The sequence below is a fragment of the Sinocyclocheilus rhinocerous genome, unplaced genomic scaffold, assembly GCF_001515625.1.
Source record: "Sinocyclocheilus rhinocerous isolate Xijiao unplaced genomic scaffold, SAMN03320098_v1.1 scaffold1474, whole genome shotgun sequence".
NCBI lineage: Eukaryota > Metazoa > Chordata > Actinopteri > Cypriniformes > Cyprinidae > Sinocyclocheilus > Sinocyclocheilus rhinocerous.
The window spans coordinates 334,247-346,714 of NW_015655412.1; the positions used below are offsets into that span (position 1 = coordinate 334,247).

At 37.2% G+C, this 12,468-nt stretch overlaps 1 long non-coding RNA gene and 1 pseudogene across 1 annotated transcript; one reads left to right on the top strand and one right to left on the bottom strand.

The window, feature by feature from the left end:
* LOC107718262 (E3 ubiquitin-protein ligase MIB2-like) overlaps window positions 1-938 on the bottom strand; it is a 79,804-nt pseudogene extending 78,866 nt beyond the window's left edge.
* Window positions 939-11,088: 10,150 nt separating this feature from the next.
* LOC107718255 (uncharacterized) lies at window positions 11,089-11,843 on the top strand. Its single transcript, XR_001637396.1, has 3 exons — window positions 11,089-11,175; window positions 11,277-11,356; window positions 11,561-11,843. It is a non-coding gene; the product is annotated as an uncharacterized LOC107718255 (long non-coding RNA).
* The last annotated feature ends 625 nt before the right edge of the window (window positions 11,844-12,468 follow it).

Genomic DNA, 12,468 nt, shown 5'->3' on the forward strand with positions numbered 1-12,468 from the left:
ACGTATGCACTGCAAACGGAGTAATGTGAACCTGGCATTATGTATGTGCGCTGCGAGTGTGCATAAGCACAGTCTCCAGAAGAGCGCGCGAGCGCTGAATGGATAAACACTGGCAAGAATTACAAAGTAATGCAATTTATAAACTTTAGTGACGATGTGACACTGCCTTGACTGTGCAAGTAACAATTCCTGTGTCAACTGTGCAGCTCGCATATAGTGCAGACGCGATGTGTGGTGCTTTGAAGCCATTTGCGTATTTTGAGAGAGAGAGAGAGATAGAGAGAGCGGTGATTCACTCTCGCTGTTTGTGAAATTACGTCTCACACAAGGTTTTCAAATTACTTTATAAGTTATTTAATGAAGAAATATGAAGGTGAGTACCTCTCCTTCAGCATTATAATTATTTCACCCATGCTGAACAGAGACTGAGACGGTGCCGCTGCATGTCGAGCAAAATCTCTCACGCCAGCGTCATCAGCTTGAGATCGGTTTTTTGAGATCGGCCTTTTTAGAGACCGCCGATCAATCATCCCAACGTGATTATCGGCCGATAGTGATCGGTAGCCGATCAATCGGAGCACCCCTAATATCTAGCCACATAAACGGAGTTTGCAAAACAGCCAGTGTTGTGATTGTGAATATACTATGCATTACGCATCAGATGCCAAGAAAGCCAACATGAACAGAGGACACCCAATCAACCTTGCCCAACAAATAAAGTGTTATTTCCATCATGTCTTTTTAACTCAAAACGCCTAGAGCAACAGAATGTGATTACGAAGAGTTAAAGCAGAACAAACACACAAATCACTTACAGGCCATTCGTTTCAGAACGCTTCGAATCATCCTCGCTGTCCTGCTTCAACGCTCACCTCGCTCTCAGCCTTCCACAGCTGTTTGTTTTGGGGTGAACTTTGCTCTGATTGGGAACTCAGAGACTCAGACGCTCGCTGGCAGCAGATTCGAGAGCAGAACAAACATGACAGGCACATTTCCCTGCACGGACCTCCACAATGCTGTCGTTGAAAACGTGTTCGGACACAGGGCTATGATGGAATGCCGCTCTTCTGCATCTACACAGCTTTAGAAGATAACACGGCTTAAAAAATGGTTGCATTTCCTAAAATAGTGACAACTTCTGTTAACTATAGGCTGGGGTGCATTTGGGATAAGATAAAGAGGCAAAGGCTCCAGATTCAACACCGCTGAAGCTCTACTGTCAGTCTGTAGGGGAGGAGAAAGGTTTAAAAGCAAAGTCAAGCCTGTACTTATATTAAAATAAAATCCTATCAGGGTTTTTCCGGGCTCAAAATGAGGCGGAGGTGGTACCATCCTGATCATGTGCACACAATGTACCCACCCTTCAACTGGCTGAAACAAACACTTTTTACACGCAACATATTTTAGGTGTTCTAATAATTAGATGATTGTAGAAAATTACAATTATCAGGTTAAATTTTACAAACCTGTTGAACATTAAATTAAATACAACATAACAGCTAAAAGGGGCCCTTTTGCAGTATAGGTGAACATGAACATAACAGTAGGTTGTTAAATCTTTATTCACTCCTTATAGTCTCCTGGTCCATGCACATTGCTTTGATCCAATATACATTTATCCACTTATTATAAAGTGTCTTTCTAGAAAACAAACCATTTTCGTACAACTTTACGTGATTTTTTCTGATAGAATTCATCATGAAATTTAAATCGCAGCAGGGTAACAGGTGCATTAGAGCTAACATTAGCATCAAGCTCCATAAGACTATTAATAATATTAATACTTCGCTTTTACTCAAATCTCACTTCAAACCACCATCAAGTGTTTGTAATAACTTCCGATTGCGGTCTAATATGGATTTTGGTCATATAATGTTGTTAAAATAAGTTATTTGTAGCCTTTTATACTCAGCTAATAGCTACACCAGCTTAGCATCTCTCATGTAAACATTCTTTATTGTTATGAAAATACCCCAAATCTCATGAAAATCACATACAAACCATATACTATCGTAATCGTGTTAACTAGCTTCATGTTTCGTGTGTAGAAGCGTTTCTCTGGGTTTATGTATGGAACTGAATGCTTAAGAGATATGGAAGCTCATCATCGGAAGAGACAGAGCGGGTTATGATCGGGTAATATGATTGACACATGAGCAGCGAATGAGCTTCATCTGAGTCATAACAGCGATCACGGAAGAGAAAAGGCAGGCAGGCAGCGCTGGAAGCAGCTAATACTCATCAGATCGCGTAAATCAGTGGAAAATGAATAGAAATGATGATTCTGTGTAAAGAAATATCAAGTAAACGTATAAAGATATCAGTATTTCTCCAAATATGTGCACTTTTGGAGTAAAACGCCTAAGGGGCCATTCACATGTTGCGTCTTTTGCGCGCTCAAGTTGGTTATTTCAAATGTAGGCGCGCTCATAATGGAAGCGACGCGCTCATTTTTTCTAGGCGCGTCCGCGCCGCATCGAGATAAAAACATTTAAACTTTTCAGAATGCCGCAAGCGCACCGCGGGTCATGTGACAACCAACCAACCAATCAGCTTCATCCTTTCCCGTAACAAAATTGAAAGCTCAGCCAAGGTGAAGGAACAGCTGATCATAGCTGTACAGGGATAGCCATTTTTAAATAAATTTAGTAGCAGAGCTACTGCAAGCGATTTTTAGTGCTGCAAATCCATTTATCCTTTGCTGAAACTTCCTCGTCTTCACGGAGAGCACAGGTCATGGTTGCTTAGCAACGGCAGACGCCTCCGGAGCGCAAGCGCCCGAACGCTTTGGAAAAAAAGCAGAAAGCGGCGCGCCTAGGGTTTTCCACGCGTTTTTAGGCGCGACATGTGAACGGCCCCTAATGGACACTGTTCAGTGACGCTTCCACGTGACTGCTGTCTGAGTTTTGTCGACAACCAGAGGTGGCACAAAATTTGGCGGAGGCGGACGCCTTATAATTCTCTATGCAGGAAAAACCCTGCCTATGTGTTATTTGAGCTGTTAATTTGTCTTTTTTGTCTTGTCCTTTTATTGGTGGGACAACTTTTCTAGACAAATTAACTTAGAGATGCACTGATCGACCGGCCAGGGACCAGAATTAGCCGATTTTCCGCATGATCAGCCCAGACCGGTGACTGATTCTGAGCCGATCTGTTTTGATGTCACACTTACGCTCACATTCACATGTAAACGCTGTCGGTGTGGAAGTTCTTCACTGTGAGTGAAGAAGACACAAAGTTCGCAATTTGTAATACGTGTCGGGCCAAAGTAACCCGTGGTTAAATTAACGCTTTAGTGGATTTAGTAGGGCAAGTAAGAGAGAATTTTACTGATTAAAACATCAATAACAAAAATAATTAGGGAAGCACTGAAACTTGCCACCAAAAAGTTTTGACCAAAAATTATTCAAATTTTATTTCATGCAGTGTAAACGGGGACTGATAATGTATTTATGTCGTGCCAGAGGCTCCAGCAGCCTGAGTGAGTGAGTGAAATCAAAACAAATGAGCAACACAGAAAGTTATACATATATAACATATGATTTTATGTAATGAATAAGAAGTTAAATTGAGTGACTTACGTTTTAGACACAATATTGACTGTTTTTGCTCAACTTCGCTGACGAAAATAGTTCAAATCAAAGCCACAGCAGAACTGTTGTTCTGCAACAGAGCGGTGTTTCATTTCTGAATGAATCAGCCGTTTGTACGAATCGGTTGAATGAATGACTCAATGACTCACTCATTAAAACAGTATTTTGCCGCCACCTTCTCATTTCTGAATGAATCAGCCGTTTGTACGAATCGGTTGGTTGAATGAATGACTCAATGACTCACTCATTAAAACAGTATTTTGCCGCCACCTATTGATGGTTTTATTTCTACCTCTTTCCAGTCACAGAGCACTGTGACAATGAGATTATACAGTAAATGAAAAGATGTCCTTTTATTAGGCTATTGCTGCACGTTTCTTTGTGAAATTAAAATATAACAAAACTAAACTGAAATTTTAAAACAAACCTCAAATCAAATAAGTTACACAAATATAAGAAATCTCTTCATATAAACAAACTAAGGCTTTGTCTGTGCTCTTTCCATTTTAAATTATAGAGGCAACCACCGCATTGATTGTCACAGATGTTGCCCAGAGTCCATGTACAATGTCGTCTCTCTTTACATTTATCCATTTATTTTGGATATTCTAAAAGCCATTTCGTAAAAATTTTCTATGTACATTTTTGTAAAAGAAAGTAAACGGAAAATGTCAGAGCAGCGCAGATCTGAAAAGTTTTGTAACAAAAGTGTTACAAAAAGCTTAAGTTTTGTAACATAAGTGTGGTTAAGAGTATAGTAATATGCAATGCTTCAATGAAACTAGCATTAGAAATAAGCCTTCATTTTCAAAGCTTCAAAAAAATAAAACGTTAAATACACACTCTCTGTGTGTATTTAAAGCTTAGTGGCGTGTATGAAGGGTCAGATTAGGACGGCACGTGCAGCTGCATCATCATCTCATTATAATCTACTCATCATATTGACAATGAGATAAGAATGACAGCAACACAATGAGATACTTCAGGATCAGAAGGTCCTGCAATCTGAGCGGATTATTTTTTCAGAAAAACTGTAGTCCCTTTATCATGATGAATGAACAAAAACATCTCCAGAATATTAATTATATGTGGGAAATGAAGTCTATTTTTAAGACCATTGTAATTTTAGCATTATGACATTGTTTTAATGCCAATTAAGCATATTTTCCCAAATTCTCATTATCGTAACGCATCCAGATGTTTTAACTAGACGTTAAATTCTCATTATTCTCAGTGTTTGAGTCATTTTTACTGAACTGCAGTAACGATTTTAAATCTGCATAAATACATTTATTTTTTTCACATAACAGCCATGTGAATTAGATTAGATGGGGTGCTTATGTTAAGAAAATAGCATGTCAATGCAACAAATGAACTAAAAATATGCTTTTAAAGAGTTCACAACCATCTCTACATTATTTGGGAGTGAAAAAGATGCACAAAATCTTGTAATATAACCTAGAAATTATAACACAAACAACCCAAACTGAGATGCCGCATGCCTGTAATCTCATCAGCAGGCCTCTGTTCAGTTGTCTTCGTTACCTGTTGATAGGTTTGCGCTGCAACGCTCCATGTGTCAGAACAATCAAAAAGCCATGAAGCCCTGCGGACATCTCACAACACGATGGACAGCACCGATCCAAAGCAGCCCATCCCACAGGCCGTGTAACCTACAGCACAAGCCGGCTCACTCCCAGAAACAAGCCGAAGCAGACAAAGACAGAAAGTGGACATCACAGGAGCGTCGTCTTCAAGACTGCTGAGCCAATCAGAATCGCCGACAGCGAGCGCTTACCAGAAACCAGTGCTGCTACAGGAAGAGGCCAGTGTTTAGTCCTTTGTGTGTCTGATCAGCACAGATTATCCCACACGGGACAAGAGGCTACTGAGAGTTTGGCTGATCACTCGGTCACACACACACACACGTAGAGTTAGGTATCATTCGAATTTGATCAATTCCAATTCTGATTCCGTTTATCAATTCCCATTTTCGATTCCAATGTGGTTTCAAAAAAAGATATCAAACATATTTATTTTGTGCTTCTTTTTGCAAAACATTTAATTGCTGCTGAGTGTCATGAATAAAAATCAGCCAGCTACAATAAAAACTGGACTCCATTAAGAGCTGTTTGTGTACAAAATAGAGCTGCATGATTCTGGATAAATTGATACTTTATTTTATTTTTATTTTTAAATGGAGGTTGTAGTTCTCTCACAATTCTGAAAAAAACATATTAGACAACTAAACAAAATCTCATGGAATTTATGAATGGAATGATTTAGTGACTCACTCAAGATTTACTTGTTTCATTCCTGGATGAATCAGTCTTTTTGAATGAATCTCTTGAATGAATGATTCAAAGACAAATAAATTTTTAACAGCCCTGATCCGCTATTAGGTTTACGATTTGTTGATAGAAATGTGTTATTTACTGCTGTAATTTGAGGTGAATAGTAGGGGTGTGTGATATTGAAAAAAAAAAAAATCTCTCTCGATATTTTTGGGGATTTTTTCGATATCGACAATTTGACGATATTTTGCCGAGTGTGTTATTGTGCTGATATCTGACTACCATGGACAGCTGCAGTTTTTGATATTCTATGTACTGGTCAGTTCACATCAGTGTTAGAAATTAATCTTTTCATATAAGTTTAAATTGATTTTTACCTTTCCTGGGCAATTTTACCTTTAATAAAGCCTTTTTTTTCTAAAAGTGTGCATCATTTGAGTCAAATTGTTACATTTAATCAGTCAATTATAATAATAAGACAATAATAAGGCTGTTAAACAAATGAAACCAGTATCAACAAAATTAATCTTTGCAGAAGTTGCATCTGAAGTGGATTTTAGATGCATTTACACACTATTTAAATTAGCTCAGAGGGACATGGAGTGCTTAAACCTGCAGTTACAAATGCATAATGTTTTGATATTTTAAACATACAACATTGAATACTGATATTTGAAATTATTTTAAAAATGAAAAGGTACTTTAAATGTGAAATTAAAATCGCAAGTAGGTGGCAGCGAGTCACTGTTAATAAGCGAGTCATTGTGATTGAACCAAATCATTTAAACGGTTGATTCATTCAGGAACGAATCACCGTCATGTTGCTCAGAGACGCAAAACAGTGCTGTGGCTGTGTTTGGAATTATTTTTGGTTGGCGAAAGACCAAAAACTGGCAAAAAGGTGTCTAAAACGTAAGTCTCTTAATAATAACTTATTGTTAATTGAACCGTTGTAAAAAATCAATATCACATTTGTAATCATGCTTATTTTTGAAGAAAAACGCTACTCTTCGTGTTATTTTAACTATATGGAATTATATAAATATGTGCATTTTCTGTGCCCATATCTTGAATTTTGTGATCTTTCTTAAAGGGGTCATATGATGCGATTTCAATTTTTCCTTTCTCTTTGGAGTGTTACAAGCTCTTGGTGCATAAAGAAGATCTGTAAAGTTGCAAAGACTAAAGTCTCAAATCCAAAGAGATATTCTTTATAATTAGACTGAATCATTTAGTGAAAGAACACTCTCTAAATGCGCACGCGCTCTAGTCTAGACTTCACGTAATGTATGCGTGTACTCCGTAGGTGTTTTGTTTGGTTTTTGCAAAATACTCAAGGTCAAATCGCACATCGTTAAAACAACAATTACGATATTATCGCAGACGATATATATCGCACACCCCTGGTGAATAATGGAGGTTTTCCATGCACAGACCCAATTAAAGGAATACTTCACCCAAAAATGAGGTGAAAAGTGGAGGTTTTCCATAAAAGTTGCGCACACAGGAATTGATAGGTGGTGAAAATAGGAGTCTATAATTCATAATAACGCTTCCTCCAGTGAAAAAGTGCATCTCCTGTTGTCTCACACATCAAAATCCAGCCACATATTTGTTTAGAGCTGTTTTGGACTGTTTAAAGTCACCATGAAATCAAAATTGAAAATTCTTATTCTTTATTGGAATACTGTAGTTTATTATAGATAAAAAAAAATAATGAAGTGCAAGGATAAATTAATTCATGTGCCCTCGTAATCTTTAATCAAAAACGTTAACCTCCCCTCCCCCTCAAAACGACTCATCTTCTCTTCCGGTCACGAGCTATGGCGCAAGGGTGGAGCTAGTGACGTGAGGGGTAAACGCTGGGATAAACGACAGGGGGAAAAGCTGAAGCTAGCTGATGCTTCACTTCATAGCACTGACACCAGTTAGGGGGGTGCAACTGGTGCGGTCGCACCGGGCCCCGTGCTTTGAACAATGATGGATGTGTTTCAGCTTTTGTCTTCTCCAGATGTTCACTGATGGACTGGAGTGGTGTGGATTACTTGTGGATTATTGTGATGTTTTTATCAGCTGTTTGGACTCTCGTTCTGACGGCACCCATTCACTGCAGAGCATCCATTGCTGAGACACTGATGCAATGCTACATTTCTCCAAATCTGATGAAGAAACAAACTCATCCTAATCTTGGATGGACTGAGGGTGAGGATATTTTCATTTTAGGTTGAAGTATTCCTTTAATTGGGTCTGTGGCATGGAAAACCTCCACTATTCACCTCAAATTACAGCGGTAAATGACACATTTCTATCAACCAATCACATCCTAACCTAATAGCAGAGGTCCCAGGGTTAACTGCTGCAGGAAATGCAACCCTCTACCCTGTGAGTAAACTTTTCCTCCACTGGTTTCTGCATTAGTGGGCGGAGCTAAAGCACAAGCAGCAGTCTCATTGGCTAGTACTCATCTATTACATCAACAATTTGATTTCACCAAATCAGTTTGAGCAAACACAGAGAGCGTGATTAATATTCATCAACCCAGCATCACATCAGACCTTAGCATGTTTATACTGTTATTAGCAGAAGTACTATTTGAATGACATTTGTCTCAAGCCCATCATTGTCCAAGTTCCGTTTAATACAACAAATATGTATATACGCTATATTTCTTTATAATAGACTACATCCATTAAATATATTTTTTGCATTTTTATATGATTTTAATTTATCAAAATGATTGTTAGTTACAGCTTTAGATAAAGTACAAAAGAAGACGAAATACAAATATATAAATACCCATTATATTATATAATGAATATATTTATTAAATACTGTTCAATGATGTACAAGCGGAAAGGTTTTGAGCACATCACTAGCTTTTGGCCAGACCTGACAGGACTCTGAAATGTCAGATCTAATGAAGAGCTCCAAACAGAAAGCATAACCGCAGCGCCTCGAGATCAAAATTAAAAGACCTATTAGAGCACACTCTTACATTATACATCATAACAGCCTTTTTGACTGATCAAATATGTAAGCCATCTTTAACTGGATGGACATTTACTCTTGTCATTTCAAGATTATTATAAAGTGCAGCCCATTTCCTTAACTTATGAGAGGCATTTTATTTTAATATTTTCACGTTCTGCATGTGAAAAACATGCTATGTATTTGTTTTCCTTTTCTCATTATTTGCAGGCCGCTTTATTCCAGAAGCTATGACGGATTGGACCCGTGCCACCCTGGCCTTCATGTAGCCTCGCCAATGTAAACAGACCACTTTCTCATGAAACCCATCATTTGGTTTATATCACAACAAGTCCGTCTGGTTTTCCTCCTCTCTCTGCACACACTGCAGCGCTTGATTTCCATCAGGAACAACTTACCCTATACACTGTCAGAAAAAAAGGTACGGTGAAGGTACAATTTTGTTCCTAGGGGAACAAAACGTATAACTGTACCTTTAATTTAAAGGTACACAATAGGTCCTTAAGGTACCCAAAAAGAGTCATGAGGGTACAATCAAATGAGAGAGGTACATTTTACCTTTGAAATTGTACTTACTATTTTTTTATTTTTTTTATTTAGGCCCAACTAGAATAACTTATGTCTACGTTTTTGTTTTATTAATTTAATGTCAGTTTATGATAACATCAAAACATCAATGGCTTTAAATGTTTAAAAAATATATATTTTCAAAACCTACAACCACTTTATACTTTTTTTTAAGCTAGATTAAATTACCATGCGGAGTGGCTACAATTAATTATAATTAATAATAATTATTTGAATAAAGGGTTACACTTTATTTCGATAGTCCACTTTAGACATTCTATTAACTATAAGTAACTTTGCAACTACATGTCTACTAACTCTCAGAGTAGACTGTTAGGGTAGGTTTAGGGTTAGTAGAATAAGTTGACAAAGAAAGTGTTAGAAGATATTAAGCAGACAGTCTACTAATACTCTACTAACTGCTAGTTGACTGCGAGTGTGATGACGTTTTGGGCCGCACAAATTTTACTCCGTGCACTCACTCAGATTAACGTTATACACGGCCATTTTGTGTTAAATAGAGCCATCAAACGACAAGCAAGTGATTAACAAAGTAAAAGGACAGCACGCAAACGAATATGTATTTGTTAAAAAACACTTGATGACATATTTGTGTTCTGTTACTTCACTGATGGTCATTTGGGCTTCTAATATGGAATTATGCATCGCTATTTATGTTTACTCTATAGTCATTCATCAAGGTTAACGCTAAAATTATCAAGAAAAGAGGGAGGGGACACATATTTCAAGTAAACCTTGCTTGGTAAAATGTTGAAGTTAGTGTCATTGTTGATGTAATAATTTGTCTTTTCAGTATTAATAACTATTTGTACTATTTTAAAATATTTCTGTAGATCTTCAACTAATGAAGAGTATGGTCAAATGGCTAAGGGCCTGACTCTGAGGTACCCCTTTTTAAAAGACATGGATATGCAAGTAGACGGGTTTCTTATAATGTCCTACTCTTGGTTCTGTTCGTGCAGTTTATTTTGTGTAATTTTTTTGGTTGTTTGTTGCCCAAATGTTATTCTAAATAGCACACATGGTGCATGTCTCTGAAATGCAAGTTTAAATGTGGGGATGTTGAAGAAGGAAAATAACTACAAGATTACCTGCCTTTGGTGAGAGCATATTTTTATCATCTTTTACAGTGCCTCGTGTAACCAGTGTATTGTTCTCAAATGTATCATTATTACAAACCTTTTCATTATTTTCATGCTTTGAAATTAGAAATAACTTGCTGTCTGATTGTTTTTGTGTTTGTCTATGCACAAGGACATTGATGTTGTTGGAGAGAATGTTACATCAATAGTGGGAGAGCTAAAAGTCCTGCAAGACCAGTACAGAAGGGCAGAGCCAGATACTTGCTTTGTTTAAGAGTGAATAAAGAAGACCTTTGCCTGTAGGTGAAAGAAGATTACTAGTAAGATGACTGTTGAAGATGCTGTCAATAAATATCCATTCTTGAAGAGTCCATCAGAGGTTAGTGTAGAACTCTAAAATTACACACTGGACACTGAAACTGTAAAACATCTTCTGATTTACTTATGCTTGTGTTTTTCTTAACTATTTGCAGCTTCGTCAAGAAATTGGTTTCCTGTATTAATCTGTTAAATCTATGCCACCACTTTCAAGAAACCTTGCGTCCAGTGTGCTACGACTTGCTCAAGGGAAATCTCGATCAACGCTGCACAAAGAGGCTAGAGAGGAATCTCTCAGTGAAGACCCTCATGGTAACCGACTCTTCAACTTTGTCCTCATTATTAAGCCCATCCAATTCTATCCTTGGATGGATTTCTGCATATTTATTTGTATGTCACGTCTTGTGTTTCAGGAATTGTTTTAAAAGCAGCACTTCTCATGTTACCATCCTTGTTCAGAGAGAAGCTCGAACACTGCATTGTACTTGGGAAGGTGAGCATATTGTTCTCGGTCTGACTTATGTCTGTGAAAAATGTTTTTTATAAATCTTAAAATGTATTTAATGTGCCCACATACAAATGGTATAATGTAATAATTATCTTACACTTTATGTATGTAGAGTATTTTTCTCCATCAGTAAAATCATCTGCTGAGAAAATTTCACAGATAAAGCACAAATCAGATTTTCTCATTTAGAGCAAACCATCTTCACCAAGTATAGGAAGCCAGTGACTGGAGAACGTACTGTGGATGGTGACAACCCTCTACCTACCACAGTTAAGAGTAATCAACCTCCTACATTAACACCTGCAAAAATGCCCTGCCTTTTCTGTTTCACTAAATGCTCTTGGAGAATATTCATGATTGTCCAGTGAATGCAGCACATTGGTCCTATTCATGCTTATGAGGCAAATTTTTCAATAACGTGGTCTGAATGACTGCAGAGAACATTTTCAAATTATGAAACCTTTAGATGTCATGTTTACCAAAAGCATAAACATACGGAGTTACAATAGACCGTGACTGATCATCCTCTGCTTGTGGAAGTTAAAGAAGAATGTCATAACTAAACTATTGCTTTATGTTGTGATTATTTCTGTGTGCAATGTGAGAAGGAATAATGGACTGTACTCTCTCCAGGTGAGGAGGATGATTATCAAAGTTATTTATAAGCACTTGGTATTCTTGCTGAAGACAAACCGCTTTATACTGTAAACCTCAAAATGTGCTGTACTTGATGTGTAAATTTTTATTTGTATTTGGTCAACTGAATTTGTACTTACTGTACAGTATAAAATAGGGGTGGCGATGACCAAAATCTTATATCACGATATGAGTAATTTTATTTCACAAATTTTATTTCATAATTCTTGTCACCAGTGTCAGTATCACAAAAAACTAATATAGCCTAAAAAATGTTTTTTATAAATCTTAAAATGTATTTAATGTGCCCACATACAAATGGTATAATGTAATAATTATCTTACACTTTATGTATGTAGAGTATTTTTCTCCATCAGTAAAATCATCTGCTGAGAAAATTTCACAGATAAAGCACAAATCAGATTTTCTCATTTAGAGCAAACCATCTTCACCAAGTATAG